Raw genomic sequence first — 19,994 nt, forward strand, 5'->3', positions numbered from 1 at the left:
GGAACTCTACAGACAATTGCTTTGACCTCATGACTTATTTGCTCTGACATGCAATGTCAACTGTGAAACCTTATATAGACAGTTTTTGCCTTTCTAAATAATGTCCAATCAATTGAATTTACCACAGATGGACTCCAATCAAGTTGTAGAAACATCTCAAGGATGATCAATGGAGCTCAATTTCGAGTCTCATAGCAAAGAGTTTGAATACTTATGTAAATAACCTATTTCTGTTTTTATTTTTAATGAATTTGAAAACAATTCTGAAAAATGTGTTTTTGCTTTGTCATTATGGGGTATTGTGTGTACTTATTTTAATTCACTTTAGAATAAGGCTGTAAAGTAACAAAATGTGGAAAAAGTCAAGGGGTCTGATTACTTTCCAAATGCACTGTAGATGTTGTAGGGACTGTAGATGCTATAGAGTGAGACTATAGGGACTATGGATGTTATAAGGACTACAGGTGCTCGAGACTGTAGATACCGTAGATACTATGGTGACTGTGGAGACTATAGAGGAACCGTTGAAGATGAATATGACAGATGAAGAAGGCTAGAGCTAGTCTAGTAGAGAAGACTAAAGCGAGGGCAAGTAACCGTACCATGGAAAAGCCCTGCTGACAGCTCTTTGTAGGCATTTGTTTGAAGTGTGTACGTGGTCTGCAGCCAATGATAATAGCATGAGGTTACTTTATATGTATAGGAAGATACAGTGGGGAGAACAAGTATTTGATACATTGCCGATTTTGCAGGTTTTCCTACTTACAAAGCATGTAGAGGTCTGTAATTTTTATCATATGTACACTTCAACTGTGAGAGACGGAATCTAAAACAAAAATTCAGAAAATCACATTGTATAATTTTTAAGTAATTAATTAGCATTTTATTGCATGACATAAGTATTTGATACATCAGAAAAGCAGAACTTAAAATTTGGTACAGAAACCTTTGCAATTAAAGAGATCATACGTTTCCTGTAGTTCTTGACCAGGTTTGCACACACTGCAGCTGGGATTTTGGCCCACTCCTCCACACAGACCTTCTCCAGATCCTTCAGGTTTCGGGGCTGTTGCTGGGCAATACAGACTTTCAGCTACCTCCAAAGATGTTCTATTGGGTTCAGGTCTGGAGACTGGCTAGGCCACTCCAGGACCTTGAGATGCTTCTTACGGAGCCACTCCTTAGTTGCCCTGGCTGTGTGTTTTGGGTCGTTGTCATGCTCGAAGACCCAGCCATGACCCATCTTCAATGCTCTTTCTGAGGGAAGGAGGTTGTTGGCCAAGATCTCGCGATACATGGCCCCATCCATCCTCCCCTCAATACGGTGCAGTCGTCCTGTCCCCTTTGCAGAAAAGCATCCCCAAAGAATGATGAGTAAAGTTTAGACCAAAAAGCTCTATTTTTGTCTCATCGGACCACATGATCTTCTCCCATTCCTCCTCTGGATCATCCAGATGGTCATTGGCAAACTTCAGACGGGCCTGGACATGCGCTGGCTTGAGCAGGGGGACGAGTTCAAGCAGGTGCAGTTAATACAGGTAATGAGTGGAGAACAGGAGGGCTTCTTAAAGAAAAACTAACAGGTCTGTGAGAGCCGGAATTCTTACTGGTTGGTTGGTGATCAAATACTTATGTCATGCAATAAAATGCAAATTAATTACTTAAAAATCATACAATGTGATTTTATGGATTTTTGTTTTAGATTCCGTCTCTCACAGTTGAAGTGTACCTATGATAAAAATTACAGACCTCTACATGCTTTGTAAGTAGGAAAACCTGCAAAATCGGCAGTGTATCAAAAACTTGTTCTACCCACTGTACATATGGTGCATAGGATGTAACGACAAGAGAATCGTTGAAGATGCACATGCAGTAATAAGGGGAGATTGCTGAGTGTGTTTGGGAATAGTACTAAGTGAATGTTGAATTGAGAATTGTGTGATTTGGGAAACTACGTGTTAAGATGATTGAAATTAGGATAATAAGAGATATAAGTGTTAAGAGATTGAAATTTGCATAATAAGTGGTAAACTGAGTTCAACAATATATATACATTTGGATAATAAGATAATTGAAATGAGGATAATAAGAGATATTATTACTATTAAGTTCTGAGTGAGTGAGAGCTGTCAGGGGACAAGCTCCGGTGTGAAAGAGGTGTGTGTCTGAATGAATACCCCAACCAGTTTTGAGGGGGCTGAGTTTTTCAATCTATAACGTTATCTAGTGGTTCTGTCCACCACCGCCTGTCAATCTACACGTAGCAAGACCTGACAGGAGAAGCCATTGAAAAGTTTGAGAGGGTAACAGCTGAGATGGGTAAGGGCTGTTCATCCCGGACACTGAGACTTCCTTGAGAATATGATATGAGCACCTCTTGGGCTGGCTACACTGTTATTGTTACTGGTGGTGTGGATGTAAATGCCTAAGTTGATTTATACCGTTATATAGGGATTCTGTATGTGAAGATATGAAAGGAGAGAGTACTATTCCCGAATGTGCTGTTAAATAGAATAATAGAGTAAATATTTAAACCCCTGTATGAATAAAACACCAGTGTAAAGGAGGAATTTGTGAAGATGAGTATAATCGGTTACTAGAGATTTGATAAAGTAACAATGAAAAAAATATACAGTTGAAGTCGGAAGTTTACATACACTTAGGTTGGAGTCATTAAAACTTGTTTTTCAACCACTCCACAAATTTCTTGTTAACAAACTATAGTTTTGGCAAGTCGGTTAGGACATCTACTTTGTGCATAACACAAGTAATTTTTCAAACAATTGTTAACAGACAGATTATTTCACTTATAATTCACTCAGCAAGGAAGAAGCCACTGCTCCAATATATAACTTGCATACCCACACGTAGACGTACGTAGGTGGTGTAAAAAGTATTCTGAGCAGTTCAGGGTGGTCCCTTTATGGATAATTTGATAAAGATAAGGTTAAAGTATTGTATGACTGTCTAAAGCAGGGGTGGGAAACTTCAGTCCTCAGGGCCCGATTGGTGTCAAACTTTTTCTCTATCTCTAACAAACACAGCTGATTAATTAAATTGCATTCTAAACTGAAGATCATGAATAGTTGATTTTTGGAGTCAGGTGTGTTAGCTGGGGCTGGGGAAAAACTGTGACACCAATCAGGCCCCCGAGGACTGGAATTGCCCACCCCTGGTCTTAAGGGTCTGGGAAATAAAGTCTTAGACAAAGATTGGTGCATATCCACTTTTGGTAAAGGTACGGGACTTGACTTACCCCTAACCAATAGAACTATAAATGCTTATGAGATTTCCTCCAACCTGGTAATACATTTTGAACAAAACCCATGCCCTGTTAAATAGAACCAATGAACGTTGAACATGTAGAGACTTGTTAACTAAACTTAAGGCTACAATTTATTGTACTCCCGATGGAATTTTTGTTGATATTCCAAATGATGAAGTTCTAAACCGATTTGTCAGCAGGCAAAATTTAACCACTCCCCGAGACAGAGTTGGAAACTGGCTCTGTTTCCCAGTCTATCCTGTCTCAGGTGCCAGACTTATTATGGACCTAGCACTCCATCTACAGTGGACTGATGCCAGCCCAGTTATAAAACATGTTAATCGCAGAACGTTCTCTCTTCCCTTCTGAATTGGCCATTGTATTTGATAAATTCTGCACATGACATGTTCATCTTAAAATAATATACATTTAATAAGTGTGAAGCGGAAAGTGAATATCCAACAGAAATTGTTAATAAATATTAAGAGTAACATTTTTAGGGTAGACTAAAATCAAAATAATGCCTTCTAATAAGGAGAAAGATATCATATTTGTTTTGTTTTGTTTTTAAACCTTACAACAGGGATAAAAGCAGAACATTGTGATCTGTGTGAATTAGCAGTAGTGATTGGGAGAGTCTTGAGAGTCCTAGTTCAAGGAAACAGATATGGAGACTAGTGAAAGTAACAAAGTCAATGGTAACATTAGTAGCTTTCAGGTAGCACTCTAATAATGCAAATTCTTATTGATTTGAAGAAGTAAAAGTTTCAATACAAGGTCACATGATGGACAGAGGGATTGAATTTTTAGGACTGACTAAGTTTACCAATGATTCTGTATCTCTCCCTTTGAAAGGCTTCCTGAGGCAGGTGCCATAGGAGATCAGTTATTGAGACTGTGAACTATACAGTATATAGGTACTGTCACGTCCTGGCCAGTATATAAGGTTAATTGTTTTGTAGTTTGGTCAGGGTGTGGCAGGGGGTATTTGTTTTATGTGGTTCAGGGTGGTGTGTTTGGTTAAAGGGTGTTTGATTTAGTATTTCCGGGGTTTTGGTTTATAGTCTATGTTTATGTATTTCTATGTCTGGTCTGGTGAGTGTGTTCTATGTTGTGTTGATTGGGGTTGGGACTCTCAGTTGAAGGCAGGTGTTGTCTATCTGCCTTTGATTGAGAGTCCCATATATTAGGGTGTGTTTGTGGTTGTTATTTGTGGGTGATTGTTCTGTGTGTAAGCCGTATGCTTTACCAGACTGTTTGTAGTTGTTCGTTCGTTTCGTTTTGTTATTTTGTACGTTAATTTTTTGAAGTAATAAATTATCAAGATGAGCATACACGTACCTGCTGCGTTTTGGTCCTCTTTCACCAACGACAACCGTGACAGGTACCCAGATCCGGCTGTTTAGGGAGCTCCCAAATTAAGTAAGGCCTGGCCATTTTGTTTGTTTTTAACCCTACTTTTTACCACACACGCAAGCACCCACACACAACCAACCTGTTATGAATTGCTGTTAGTGGGTTAGAAAGGATGCATCTTAAAGGGTAAACAAATGAATTTTTCTGAAGTATCTATTGTTCGCATTTTGGTTACACACATGTAAATTCTCCTGATAAGAAATGTGCTGAAAAACCCAACATAAACCTGGTGCACAAAATATTTGGAATGTTTGAAATGTCTTTCAATAATGAGTCTGAGGTACAGGGAAATAATAAAAGGGAAATAAACACTCACTTTATTGGGTAGAATGACCTCTGACCTCTGTTCTGACTTTCTGGTGAGGCCTGATCACCCTCACTAGAAAGGCTAGAGTAATTGGGTGAGATTTAATTGTAATACGTAAACACTGATAATTAGGAAGAAGTTTTAATTGATCAATAGTCCTATGTGTGATTTGGACCACGATTGGTGTAGTTTTTTGGGGGGACGCATGAATCACGATGTGAGTCATGTGTCAAAAGGTAAGAATTGTATGTTTTGTTTGTTTTGTATGTATTGTTAGTGTAGTTGTGTTTGTTTTTGTCTTGCTTCAATACAACTATCACCAGATTGGGTTTGCTGGATGGTCGAGATTTCTCCCTAAGGTTTAGACCTCTAATTCCTTGACTCTGTAAGTCTGCGGTGATATTGTCAAGATGATAGGGGAGTACAAGCCAATTTGCAAGAATGGTTTCAACTGTGTGTTGTTATTCTCTTTGACATTTGTCTTAGACATTTGTATTAATAGACATTTGTCATACAGTGAATAGTTTGTCTGGATTTCCTGAATCAGAAATACCCTAAACTAAACTGTTGTTCTGGTCTGTCCTCTCTCTCTCTCTCTCTCTCTCTCTCTCTCTCTCTCTCTCTCTCTCTCTCTCTCTCTCTCTCTCTCTCTCTCGAGATTATGGCGAAGGTGACCACAGATGGTATCTAGATGCACGGAAGGGATAAATCAACCAAGAACAGTGTGAACCTCACCCCCTCTAACTGGTTGAAGTAATGGCTACAATAGCATTCGCTATGACCCTGTCCTTCATCACTTCTACCTGAGTCTGAGCCAACAACCTGTGCACAGAATCCAATTGAAGCTATCAACTGCCTTTCCTCTCATACCTTTTCTCTCAGTAGTGCGACATGAGTCCACATGGAGTCACCATGGAGAGAGATCCCGTCCAAACTTCTCTCATGCTGATGGTGTACTGTTAGGAAAATGGACAAGACATTATGGACTGTAAATGATGGTGGTGGTGACTCAGGGGAGAGATTCATCTGCTTGGGAAAATCAGATTATTCCCCAGATCTTAAAATCGGGACATTATAAAAAGCCATCCACTTTAACCTCTCTGGGGTATGTGGGACGAAATCGTCCCACCTACTCAACAGCCAGTGGAATCCCGTGGCGCGTTATTCAAATACCTTAGAAATGCTATTACTTAAATTTCTCAAACATATGACTATTTTACACCATTTTAAAGACAAGACTCTCGTTAATCTAACCACACTGTCCGATTTCAAAAAGGCTTTACAACGAAAGCAAAACATTAGATTATGTCAGCAGAGTACCCAGCCAGAAATAATCAGACACCCATTTTTCAAGCTAGCATATAATGTCACATAAACCCAAACCACAGCTAAATGCAGCACTAACCTTTGATGATCTTCATCAGATGACACCCCTAGGACATTATGTTATACAATACATGCATGTTTTGTTCAATCAAGTTCATATTTATATCAAAAACCAGCTTTTTACATTAACATGTGACTAGCATGTGACTAGCATTCCCACCGAACACTTCGGGTGAATTTACTAAATTACTCACGATAAACGTTCACAAAAAACCCAACAATTATTTTAAGAATTATAGATACAGAACTCCTTTATGCACTCGCTATGTCCGATTTTAAAATAGCTTTTCGGTGAAAGCACATTTTGCAATATTCTGAGTAGATAGCCCAGCCATCACAGGCTAGCTATTTTGACACCCACAAAGTGTGGTACTCACCAAACTCCGATTTACTATTACAAAAGTTTGATTACCTTTGGTGTTCTTCGTCAGAATGCACTCCCACGACTTCTACTTCAATAACAAATGTTGGGTTGGTCCCAAATAATCCATAGTTATATCCAAATAGCGGCGTTTTGTTCGTGCGTTCAAGACACTATCCGAAGGGTAAATAAGGGTGACGCGCCCGACGCGTTTCGTGACAAAAAAATTCTAAATATTCCATTACCGTACTTCGAAGCATGTCAACCGATGTTTAAAATCATTTTTTATGCCATTTTTCTCGTAAAAAAGCGATAATATTCCGACCGGGAGTGGTTGTTTTCGTTCAAAGAGAGAGAAAGTAAACATGGTGTCAGCTCGGGCACGCGCCTCAGTGTCATTGTCCTCAGATCGACCACTTACAAAATTCGGTAATGTTTTTCAGCCATGGCCTGCAAAGCCACCATTCAGCTTTCTGGCGCCTTCTGAGAGCCTATGGGAGCGTTAGAAAATGTCATGTCATGCCAGAGATCCCCTGTTTTGGTTAGAGATGATCAAGAAGGCCATGAAATGGTCAGAGAGAGCGCTTCCTGTTTGGAATCTTCTCAGGTTTTGGCCTGCCAAATGAGTTCTGTTATACTCACAGACACCATTATATGCATATTCTAGTTACTGGGCAGGAGTAGTAACCAGATTAAATCGGGTACGTTTTTTATCCGGCCGTGCAAATACTGCCCCCTATCCCCAACAGGCTAAATATTCCATTACCGTACTTCGAAGTATGTCAACCGCTGTTTAAAATCAATTTTTATGCGATTTTTCTCGTAAAAAAGCGATAATATTCCGACCGGGAAACCCTGTTTCCGTTCAAAGACGAAAGAATAAAAACATGGTGTCGCCTCGTGCACGCGCCTCCAGTCTCATGTATCTCTGATCGACCACTATCCAAATGCGCTACTGTTTTTCAGCCAGGGGCGGTTTGCCGCCTTCTGAGAGCCTATGGGAGCCGTAGGAAGTGTCACGTTACAGCAGAGATCCTCAGTTTTCAATAAAGAGAGTGTAGAAGCCCAAGAAATGGTCAGAGACGGCACTTCCTGTAAGGAATCTTCTCAGGTTTTGGCCTGCCAAATGAGTGCTGTTATACTCACAGACACCATTCAAACAGTTTTAGAAACTTTAGGGTGTTTTCTATCCAAAGCCAATAATTATATGCATATTCTAGTTTCTGGGCAGTAGTAATAACCAGATTAAATCGGGTACGTTTTTTATCCGGCCGTGCAAATACTGCCCCCTATCCCCAACAGGTTAACATGCCACTCGCAACAAAAGCTCCAGCTGAAATGTCATTGCCAGAATGCATGAATGAAATTTTGCAATGAAGCATCAGTGTAACTGTATGAAGCGAAGGTCTTAAGTTAAAACATTCTACTGCAATGGTTTTATAGGTAAGTACTATGGAAACAATCGGAGTCTACAGATCCCTTGTGTATATTTTAGATTGTACAACCCAGAGTGAAGGGTTTGAAAGGATAAACTGTCTGGTTTTATGTGTTGATTTCGCTTACTTTAACTTCTTGGGGCTATGTGGGACGTTAGCGTGCCACCCGTGGCGCACCCTATCAACAGCAGGTGCATGTCAAGAGCGGCAAATTTGAAACCTAATAAATGTCAAAATTCAAGTTTTTCAAACATACAACTATCTGACACCCTTTGAAAGATAAACATCTCCTTAATCTAACCACGTTGTCCGATTTCAAAAAGGTTTTACGGGGAAAGCATAAAGTTAGGTTATGTTAGGAGAGTACATTGACAATAGCTGTGTGTACTGTATTGTCAATTCAAAGACAGGCGTCACCAAAACCATAAAATCAGCTAACATTATGCACTAACCTTTTACAATCTCCATCAGATGACACTCCTAGGACATTATGTTAGACAATGCATGCATTTTTAGTTCTATCAAGTTCATATTTATATCCAAAAACAGCGTTTTACTATGGCGTTGATGTTCAGGAAATCGTTTCCCTCCAATAACCGGCAGTCAAGTCATCGCAACAAAATAATGAATTAATATTAGAAAACATTGGTAAAATATTATATTGTCATTCAAAGAATTATAGATTTACATCTCTTGAACGCAATCGACTTGCCAGATTTAAAAATAACCTTACTGGGAAATCACACTTTGCAATAATCTGAGCACTGCGCCCAGAAAAATACGCATTGCGATACAGACTAACCGCCATGTTGGAGAGATCTAAAATCGAAAATACTATGTAAATAATCCATTACCTTTTGATTCTCTTCATCAGATGTCACTTCCAGGAATCCCAGGTCCATAACGAATGTAGTTTTGTTCAAAAAAGCTCATCATTTATGTCCAAAAAGCTCTGTGTTGTTAGCACATGATCTAAGCCAGCCGGACTTCACTTCACTTCACGAACGGAAAAAATATATTTACGTTCGTTCAAACATGTCAAACGTTGTATCGCATAAATCATTAGGGCCTTTTTTAACCAGAACATGAATAAAATTCAAGGCGGACCATTGGGTTCTCTTTTAAAACGTTTCGGAATGAGAGTACCCAACATGAACTCGCACGCCAGGTGTCTAATGGGCCATCACCGTTCCAAGGCTCTTCTTCAGTCAGATCTCAGAGTAGAAGACTCAAAACACTTTGTAAAGGCTGGGGACATCTTGTGGAAGCAATAGGAAGTGCCAAAACATTCCTCAGCCCCTTTGTTTTTCAATGGCATAGGCTGAAAGTCAATTCAACACATCAGGTATCCACTTCCTGTCAGAATCTGTCTCAAGGTTTTGCCTGCCAAATGAGTTCTGTTATACTCACAGACACCATTCAAACAGTTTTAGAAACTTTAGGGTGTTTTCTATCCATATATAATAAGTATATGCATATTGTAGTTACTGGGTAGGATTAGTAACCAGATTAAATCGGGTACATTTTTTTATCCAGCCGTGAAAATACTGCCCCCTATACCCTAACAGGTTAATAGAAGAACCTCCTTTTGATAGAAGCTATGATCTAATGCTGAACTTAAAATGTAACGATAATTATCACAGATTGATAAGAGGAGGGAATGTGAAGGAAAATGTTATGTTTGTGCTTTTCTAATAACCAAATTTACTGATTGATCGTGCATCGGAGGAATCTTTTACTATCAGTATAAGCAATTTGGCACTACACCCAGAACATTGTTTTGAGAACCGAAAGGGGTGTCTCAGTTTTGTGGTCTCAGCTTGGAGAGAAGAAGCTTCGTGAGGTGTTGGTTGGTCACATGCATGAACAAAACGTTAATAATGAATGAAGTATGAATAATGAATAATGTAAATCATGCAAATATAAGCAGTATATAACAGAACTAACGGGACTTCCCCGACGTAGCTCCTGGCCGACGTGTACCATGATGTACTGTGAAATAACACATATGGAATCATGTAGTAACCAAAAAAGTGTTAAACAAATCAAAATATATTTATATTTGAGTTACTTCAAAGTAGCCACCCTTTGCCTTGAAGACAACTTTGCACACTCCTGGCATTCTTTCAATCAGTTTCATGAGGTAGTCACCTGGAATGCATTTCAATTAACAGGTGTGCCTTGTTAAAAGTTCATTTTCGGAATTTCTTTCCATCTTAATACGTTTGAGCCAATCAGTTGTGTTGTGACAAGGTAGGGGTGGTATACAGAAGGTAGCCTTATTTGGTAAAAGAACAAGTCCATATTATAGCAAGAACAGGTCAAATGAGCAAATAGAAATTACAGTCCATCATTACTTTAAGACATGATGGTCAGTCAATCCGGAAAATGTTAAGAACTTTGAAAGTTTCTTCTAGTGCAGTCGCAAAAACCATCAAGCTCTATGATGAAACAGGCTCTCATGAGGACCACACAGGAAAGGAAGACCCAGAGTTACCTCTGCTGCAGAGGACAAGTTCATTTGAGTTACCAGCCTCAGAAATTGCATCCCAAATAAATGCTTCATAGAGTTCAAGTAACAGACACATCTCAACATCAACTGTTCAGAGGAGACTGCGTGAATCAGGCCATCATGGTCGAATTGCTGCAAAGAAACCACTACTAATGGACACCAACAAGAAGAAGAGACTTGCTTGGGCCAAGAAACATGAGCAATGGACATTAGAGCATTGGAAAACAGTCCTTTGGTCTGAACAGTCCAGATTTGAGATTTTTGGTTCCACCCGCCGTGTCTTTCTGAGACGCAGAGTAGGTGAACGGATGAACTCTGCATGTGTGGTTCCCACCGTGAAGCATGGAGGTGGTGTGATGGTGTGTGGACGCTTTGCTGGTGACACTTGTGGTCGAAATGTAAAATTCATTACATACTATACTGTTTAATTAGACCTGCTATGCTGTTGCTACCCTGAGAATTGTCCATCGTTATATGTTATTATTTTTTGCTGATACAGGATTGTCTTATCTGACTTAGTCATATGTCTGGGCGTACAGATAAGAGCCGTTTGGGTGTGACCACAAAATGTGACATCGTGTTTTCACTATCTACAGGAATTTAGATGGGTGGAAACATGCAGGAAGGAACAGACAATGGTCGCAATGTCAGCTATTGTCGTGACTTTACTTTCATTAATCGGATGACTGTTATTTATCTAATCAACGAATTATGTTTATTGTTACCCGATTAAATGAATCATGTAACAATTAACTCATTAGGATTTGGGGCACCACGAGAGCGGTTCTTTAAAGAGTTACCATCTCCCGAATTAAACTATTAATGTCTTAACTTATTACATCCATAAACAGTCAACCTATTAATCATAACCTCGTATCATATCATAATTCTGAACAGTCATAACCTCCTGCATCTGCAAAAGAAAAACAGCCGTACTTATGATTCAGTATAATTCAGCATAAAGGAGTTCTGTATCTATAATTCTTAAAATAATTGTTATGTTTTTTGTGAACGTTTATCGTGAGTAATTTAGTAAATTCACCGGACGTTTGCGGTGGGTATGCTAGTTCTGAACGTCACATGCTAATGTAAAAAGCTGGTTTTTGATATAAATATGAACTTGATTGAACAAAACATGCATGTATTGTATAACATAATGTCCTAGGTGTGTCATCTGATGAAGATCATCAAAGGTTAGTGCTGCATTTAGCTGTGGTTTTGGTTTTTGTGACATTATATGCTAGCTTGAAACATGGGTGTCTGATTATTTCTGTCTGGGTACTCTGCTGACATAATCTAATGTTTTGTTTTCGTTGTAAAGCCTTTTTGAAATCGGACAGTGTGGTTAGATTAACGAGAGTCTTGTCTTTAAAATGGTGTAAAATAGTCATATGTCATCAAGGCAAAGGGTGGCTATATGAAGAATCTGTTTAAAACTTTTGATGATTCCATATGTATTATTTCATAGTTTTGATGTCTTCACTATTATTCTACAATGTAGAAAATATAAAAAATAAAGAAAAACACTTGAATGAGTAGGTGTTCTAAAACGTTTGACTGGTAGTGTAAGTAGAGGTAAAGTGACTATGCATGGATAATAAACAGAGGGTAGCAGCAGTGTGAAACTGGGGGGGGGGACAATACAAATAGTCCGGGTAACCATTTAATTAACTGTTCAAGAGTCTTATGGCTTGGGGGTAGAAGATGCTAAGAAATCTTTTTGACCAAGATTTGGTGCTCTTGTACCCCTTGCTGTGTGGCTGCAGAGAGGTCAGTCTATGACTAGGGTGGCTGGAGTCCTTGGCAATTTTTTGGGCCTTCCTCTGACACCGCCTGGCATAGAGGTCCTGGATGGAAGGAAGCTTGGCCCAAGTGATGTATTGGGCCATACGCACTACCCTCTGTAGTGCCTTGCAGTCAGAGGCTGAGCAGTTGCCATACCAGGCGGTGATGCAACCAGTCAGGATACTCTCGATGGTGCAGCTGTAGAACTCTTTGAGGATCTGAGGAGCCAACATCTTTTCATTTTTTCATTCTCCTGAGTGGGAATAGGCATTGTCGTGCCCTCTTCACGGCTGTCTTAGTGTGTTTGGACTATGATAGTTTGTTGGTGATGTGGACACCAAGAACTTGAAGCTCTCAATTTGCTCCAATACTGCCCCGTCGATGAGAATGGGGGACATGCTCAGCCCTCCTTTATCTGTAGTCCACAATCATCTCCTTTGTCTTGATCACATTGAGGGAGAGGTTGTTATCCTGGCACCACACTGCCAGGTTTCTGACCTCCTCCCTATAGGCTGTCTCGTTGTTGTCAGTGATCAGGCCTACCACTGTTGTGTCATCGGCAAACGTAATGATGGTGTTGGAGTCCTGCTTTGCCATGCAGACATGGGTGATTCGGGAGTACAGGAGGGGACTGAGTACTCACCCCTGAGGGGCCTCTGTGTTGAGAATCAGCATGGCAGATTTGTTGTTACCTTTCCTTACCACCTGGAGGTGGCCCGTCAGGAAGTTCTGGATACAGTTGCAGAGTGAGATGTTTAGTCCCAGGGTCCTTAGCTTAGTGATGAACTTTGAGGGCACTATCGTGTTGAACGCTGAGCTGTAGTCACATAGGTGTTAACTTCTCTAGGGTAGGGGGCAGTATTTTGACGTCCGGATGAAAGGCATGCCCATAGTAAACTGCCTGCTACTCAGGCTCAGAAGGTAGGATATGCATATTATTAGTGGATTTGGATAGAAAACCACTCTGAAATTTTTAAACTGTTTGAATGATGTCTGTGAGTATAACAGAACTCATATGGCAGGCAAAAACCTGAGAAAAATCCAACCAGGAAGCGTGTAAATCTGAGGTTTGTAGTTTTTCAAGTGATTGCCTATACAGTATACAGTGACTTAGTGTTCATTTTGCACTTCCTAAGGCTTCCACTAGATGTCAACAGTCTTTAGAACGTTGTTTCATGCTTCTACTGTGAATAGGGAGAGAACAAGAGCTCCTGGAAGTAGATGAGTGAGAAAATTACATGAGTTCAGTGGCGAGCACTGACGTGATAGTTAACTGTGTTCCTTTTCTTTTTTGAAGACATTGGAATTGTCCGGTTGTAATATTACTGAAGATTTATGATAAAAACACCCTAAAGATTGATGCTATACATCGTTTGACGTGTTTCTACGAATGTAAATATAACTTTTTTTTACTTTTCGTCATGACATTTTGCGCTTCCTGCATTTGGAGTAGTGGACTAAACGCGCGAACAAAAAGGAGGTATTTGGACATAAATGATGGACATTCTCGAACAAAACAAACATTTATTGTGGAACTGGGATTGCATTCTGATGAAGATCATCAAAGGTAAGTGAATATTTATAATGTAATTTTTGTCATTTCTGTTGACTCCAACATGGTGGGTATCTGTATGGCTTGTTTTGATATCTGAGCGCTGTACTCAGATTATTACAAAATCTGCTTTCGCCGTAAAGCTTTTTTTAAATCTGACACAGCGGTTGCATTAAGGAGAGGTGTATCTATAATATTTTATCAACGTTTATGATGAGCATTTCTGTAAATTGATGTACTCATTCACCGGAAGTTTTGGGAGGCAAAACATTTCTGAACATTACACGCCAATGTAAAATGGGGTTTTTGGATATAAATACGAACTTTATCGAGCAAAACATACATGTATTGTGTAACATGAAGTCCTATGAGTGCCATCTGATGAAGATCATCAAAGGTTAGTGATTAATTTTAGCTGTATTATTAGTTTTTGTGATGCCTCTCCTTGCTTGGAAAATGGCTGTGTGGTTTTTCTTGTCTCGGCGCTGTCCTAACATAATCCAATGTTATGCTTTCGCCGTAAAGCCTTTTTGAAATCGGACAATGTGGTTGGATTAACGAGAAGTGTATCTTTAAAATGGGATATAATAGTTGTATGTTTGAGAAATTTTAATTATGAGATTTTTGTTGTTTTGAATTTGCTGCCCTGCTATTTCACTGGCTGTTGAATAGTGTGTCCCGCGGGTGGGACGCTAGCATCCCACATACCCCAGAGAGGTTAATTTTGTTCAGGTGGGAAAGGGCAGTGTGAAGTGCAATAGAGATTGCATCATCTGTGGATCTTTTGGGGCGGAATGCAAATTGGAGTGGGTCTAGGATTTCTGGGATAATGATGTAAGCTATGACCAGCCTTTCAAAGCACTCCATGGCTACAGATGTGAGTGCTACTGGTCGGTAGTCATTTAAGCAGGTTACCTTGGTGTTCTTGGGCACAGGGACTATGGCGGTCTGCTTGAAACATGTTGGTAGTACAGACTCGGTCAGGGACAGGTTGAAAATGTCAGTGAAGACACTTGCCAGTTGGTAAGCGCATGCTTGGAGTACACATCCTGGTAATCCACCTGTCCCTGCGGCCTTGTGAATGTTGACCTGTTTTAAGGTCTTACTCACATCGGCTCTGGAGAGCGTGATCACACAGTCATCCGGAATAGCCGATGCATGTCATGCATGTTTCAGTGTTGCTTGCCTCGAAGCGAGCATAGAAGTTATTTAGCTCGTCTGGTAGACTCATGTCACTGGGCAGTTCGCGGCTGTGCTTCCCTTTGTAGTCTGTAATAGTTCAGAAGCCCTACCACATCCGACGAGCATCAGCTTCTGGTTGGGGTATGTACGTACAGTTTCTGTGGAGATGACATCATCGATGCACTTATTGATGAAGCCAGTGACTGATATGATGTACTCCTCAATGTCATCGGAAGAATCCCGGAACATATTCCAGTCTGTGCTAGCAAAACAGTCCTGTAGCTTAGCATCTGCATCCTCTGACCACTTCCTTATTGAGCGAGTCAATGGTACTTCTTGCTTTAGTTTTTGCTTGTAAGCAGGAATCAGGAGGACAGAGTCATGGTCATATTTCCAAATGGAGGGCGAGGGAGAGTTTTGTACGCATCTCTCTGTCATGGTTTGTCCTGGCACCAGAGGGTCGGCAGAGACCGTCCTAGACTTTTATTGGACTCAGGTGTGTCTTATTATTTCATGATTGTGTCCCTGATAAAAGAGGTGTGTTTTCTCTTGTCCTTTGCAGAAGCTTGAATTTTTTACCGTGTGCGTTCATTTCCTGAGTGAGTTTTTGAGACTTAGTGTTTATTTTATTTTTTTCAAGTGCACTGTGATCCTGCGGCTACCATATCTCAGTAAAGTGTTATGTTTATCCTGAACCACTGATTCCTCGTCTGGTCTCTTTTCTGCACCTGGGTCCAACCTCACCACGTCACACTCTGTGGGTGGAGTAAAGGTGGTCTAGAGTTTTTTTCCCTCTGGTTGCACATTTAACATGCTGGTAGAAATGACGTAAAACGGATTTAAGTTTCCCTGCATTAAAGTCCCTGGCCGCTAGAAGTTCCGCCTCTGGATGAGCATTTTCCTGTTTGCTTATGGCCCTATACAGCTCATTGACTTAGTGCAAGCATCGATTTGTGGTGGTAAATAGATAGCTAAAATATAGATGTTTTTCATGCCCCAGCGTGAGTTGTTTTATGCCCGTGATGTCGGAATGCGCACACTGTTCCAAAATGGGATTATTACGCAACAGGACAGTTAACACACGCTGCCTGCTAATTATCTATAGGCTATGTTTCAACTTGTCAATTTCAAATTATTTTCTAACAACAGTTTGAATTGAGGTGTGTTCTGCCTCCTCAAATTTATGTTTGAGGCTTTACTGAGCCGGATAAACTTCTCTCTTCAAGGAGAACCCACCGCATTTCACCCATGTTTGCGCAGATCAAGTATGCATATATTTGCGCAGTCTTGCAAGAATTGGAAAATTTTCTTGCTGGCGCTCGCTTTGCCTTCCTTGTTGTTTTCCTTACAAATAATAACGTTGGACATGTGTGCGTTCCTATCAAAGTAAGTTCCTTATTTTCTGTATATCGTGTTGTCGTTTCTACTGTAGGCGCATACAGTATGTATGTATGTATGTATGTATGTATGTATGTATGTATGTATGTATGTATGTATGTATGTATGTATGTATGGAGCATAATGAATTTACAGTTTTATTCACATGTTTTCAAATACTGGTGACAAATAATGCATTCCGATTATTGCATATATTGTAATGGACACCTACGATGTGTGTAAAATACTTGTTTGAAGGTTGTACTGATTATAATAAGCTAGCTATTTGCCAGCTATGTGTGGCGCCATGTTTGTTGACATTATACACTGCATTCTGGGTGTAACGTAATCTGTCAGACCAAAGATGTTATAATAAGGTGAAGGAATGGTTCACACATCTTTCGGGTAAACTTCCGGAAGTGAATGAAGGGAAGTGGATGATCGTAGATGACACACCCCCTTCAACATAAATACTATAAACAGACCAAACTCATCTTGTCTCCTCTTATTATCTTTGGTTGATGTGAAAAAAAACAAGCATGATGGCATGCACAAATTACCCATCGTCTGATTACTTTCAATTTCTATAAAGTGTTTTACTCAATTATTTTGATCAATGGTGAGCTCACCCATGATGAATTATAAATAGTAATTGATATTAGCTAACTCATATTGTAATTTATGTCAGCTGAGAGTTATAAAAATATGACCGCTTGTGTTATGTTAATCTTTCCTCAGTTAGCGTTAGAACAAATGCAGCCAACATTTTTCCGGTTTGGATGATTGTGTTATGCTGAAGCTACTTCTGTGAATGTCTGATCATTCCATCCTAAAATAAACTGGTCACATTCTGGGCATAACTTTGTAAGGACTGTGTTTGTGCAAAATGTTTCTGTGAAAAAAAAGTGTGGCCAGCTCAAATGTTGATTGTTGCGTCAATGGAAAATGGACGTTCTAAATAAGCATTTTAATCAAGCGTTCAAATCCCACCGTTTTGGTCGTACGCAACAGGGAGCACTGTAGAATGATCACACCCATTTGTTGGTACTTGTGAAAAGGTTACTATTAGATTTTGTGCACCAGCTTTTATTTACAAATAGAAACAGACCCCCAACCCTTGTCTTACCGGAGGCAGTTGTTCTGTCTTGCTGGATGTTATCCATGTCGGCGTTCAGCCACTACTCGGTGAAACATAAGATGTTACAGTTTTTAATGTCCCATTGGTAGGATATCCTTGATTGGAGCTCATACATTTTGTTATTCAATGATTACATGTTGGCTAATAGGACTGATGGTAGAGGGGGTTTACTCACTCGCCTACGAATTCTCAGAAGGCAACCCGACCTCCGCCCCCTTTTTCTCCGTCTTTTCTTCACGCAAATGACGGGGATTTGGGCCCATCCCGAGAAAGCAGTATATCCTTCGTGTCGGACTTGTTAAAGAAAAAATCTTCTTCGTCCAGTTCGAGGTGAGTAATCACTGTTCTGATGTTCAGAAGGTATTTTCGGTCATAAGTGACGGTAGCAGCAACATTATGTACAAAATAAGTTAAAAAATCAGTTACAAACAACGTGAAAAAACAAACTAAATAGCACAGGTGGTTAGGAGCACATAAAATGGCAGCCATCCCCTCCGGCGCCTTTCTTCAAAGCTTGTAGAATTTTAAAAGAATAACGTGCAAATATTGTACAATCCAGGTGTGCAAAGTGGTAATCTCTGACAAAGGTGATTGTAACATGTATTGACTAAAGGGAGGGAATACTTACGTACATGAAATATGTGTGAGATGTTTTATGAGATATTCTTCATTTTCAATAAATGTGTAACAATCTCTAAAAACATATTTTCACTTTGTCATTATGGGGTATTGTGTGTAGATGGGTGGGAGAATTTGTTTGAAAAATTCAATTTTGAATTCAGTCTGTACCACAACAAAATGTGGAATACTCTAAGGCAAGGGGTATGAATACATTCTGAGAGCAATGTGTATATATATCAGTGTACAAAACATTAAGAACACCTTCCTAATATTGAGTTGCAGCATTGTTGCAGTTCTTGACACAAACTGTTGCGCCTGGCACCTACTACCATACGCCATTCAAAGGCACTTTAAATCGTTTGTCTTTCCCATTCAACCTCTGAATGGCACACGTCTCAATTGTTTCAAGGATAAAAAAAATCCTTCTTTAACCTGTCTCCTCCCCTTCATCTATGCTGGTTAAAGTGGATTTAACAAGTGACAATTGATTTAACAAGTGTCAATAAGGGATCATAGCTTTCACCTGGATTCACCTGGTCAGTCTATGTCATGGAAAGAGCAGGTGTTCATAATATACTGAACAAAAGTATAAAAACAACAAAAATATAAATGCAACATGTAGTGTGGGTCCCATGTTTCATGAGCTGAAATGAAAGATCCCAGAAAATTTCCATATGCACAAAAAGCTTATTTCTCTCAAATTCTGTGCACAAATTTGTTTACATCCCTGTTAGTGAGCATTTCTCCTTTGCCAAGATAATCCTTCCACCTGACAGATGTGGCATATCAAGAAGCTGATTAAACAGCATGATCATCACACAGGTGCACCTTGTGCTGGGAACAATAAAAGGGCACTTTAAAATGTGCAGTTTTGTCACACAATACAATGCCGCAAGTGTCTCAAGTTTTAAGGGAGCATGCAATTGGCATGCTGACTGCAGGAATGTACACCCGAGCTGTTGCCAGAGAATTGAATGTTCATTTCTCTACCATATGCCGCCTCCGATGTCGTTTTAGAGAATTTGACAATACTCCAATGCGGCCTCACAACCGCATATCACGTGTAACCACGCCAGCCCATGAAACTGACAGTTTGCACAACCAAAGAATTTCTGCACAAACTGTCAAAAACAATCTCAGGGAAGCTCATCTGCATGCTCGTCGTCCTCACCAGGATCTTGACCTGACTGCAGTTTGGCACAATGCTGGAGAAGTGTGCTCTTCACAGATGAATCCTGGTTTCAACTGTACTGGGCAGATGGCAGGCAGTGTGTACGGCGTTGTGTGTGCGAGTGGTTTGCTGATGTCAACGTTGTGAACAGAGTGCCCCATGGTGACGGTGGAATTATAGTATGGGCGGGCATAAGCTACGGACAGCGAATACAATTGCATTTTATCTATGTCAAATTGAATACACAGAGATACCGTGACGAGATCCTGAGGCCCATTGCCGTGCCATTCATCCGCCTCCATCACCTCATGTTTCAGCATGATAATGCACGGACCCATGTCACAAGGATCTGTACACAATTTCTGGAAGATGAAAATGTCCCTGTTCTTCCATGGCCTGCATACTCACCAGACATGTCACCCATCCATTGAGCATGTTTGGGATACTCTGGATTGACGCGTACGACAGTGTGTTCCAGGTGCCTC

The sequence above is a fragment of the Salmo trutta genome, chromosome 15 (assembly GCF_901001165.1).
Source record: "Salmo trutta chromosome 15, fSalTru1.1, whole genome shotgun sequence".
NCBI lineage: Eukaryota > Metazoa > Chordata > Actinopteri > Salmoniformes > Salmonidae > Salmo > Salmo trutta.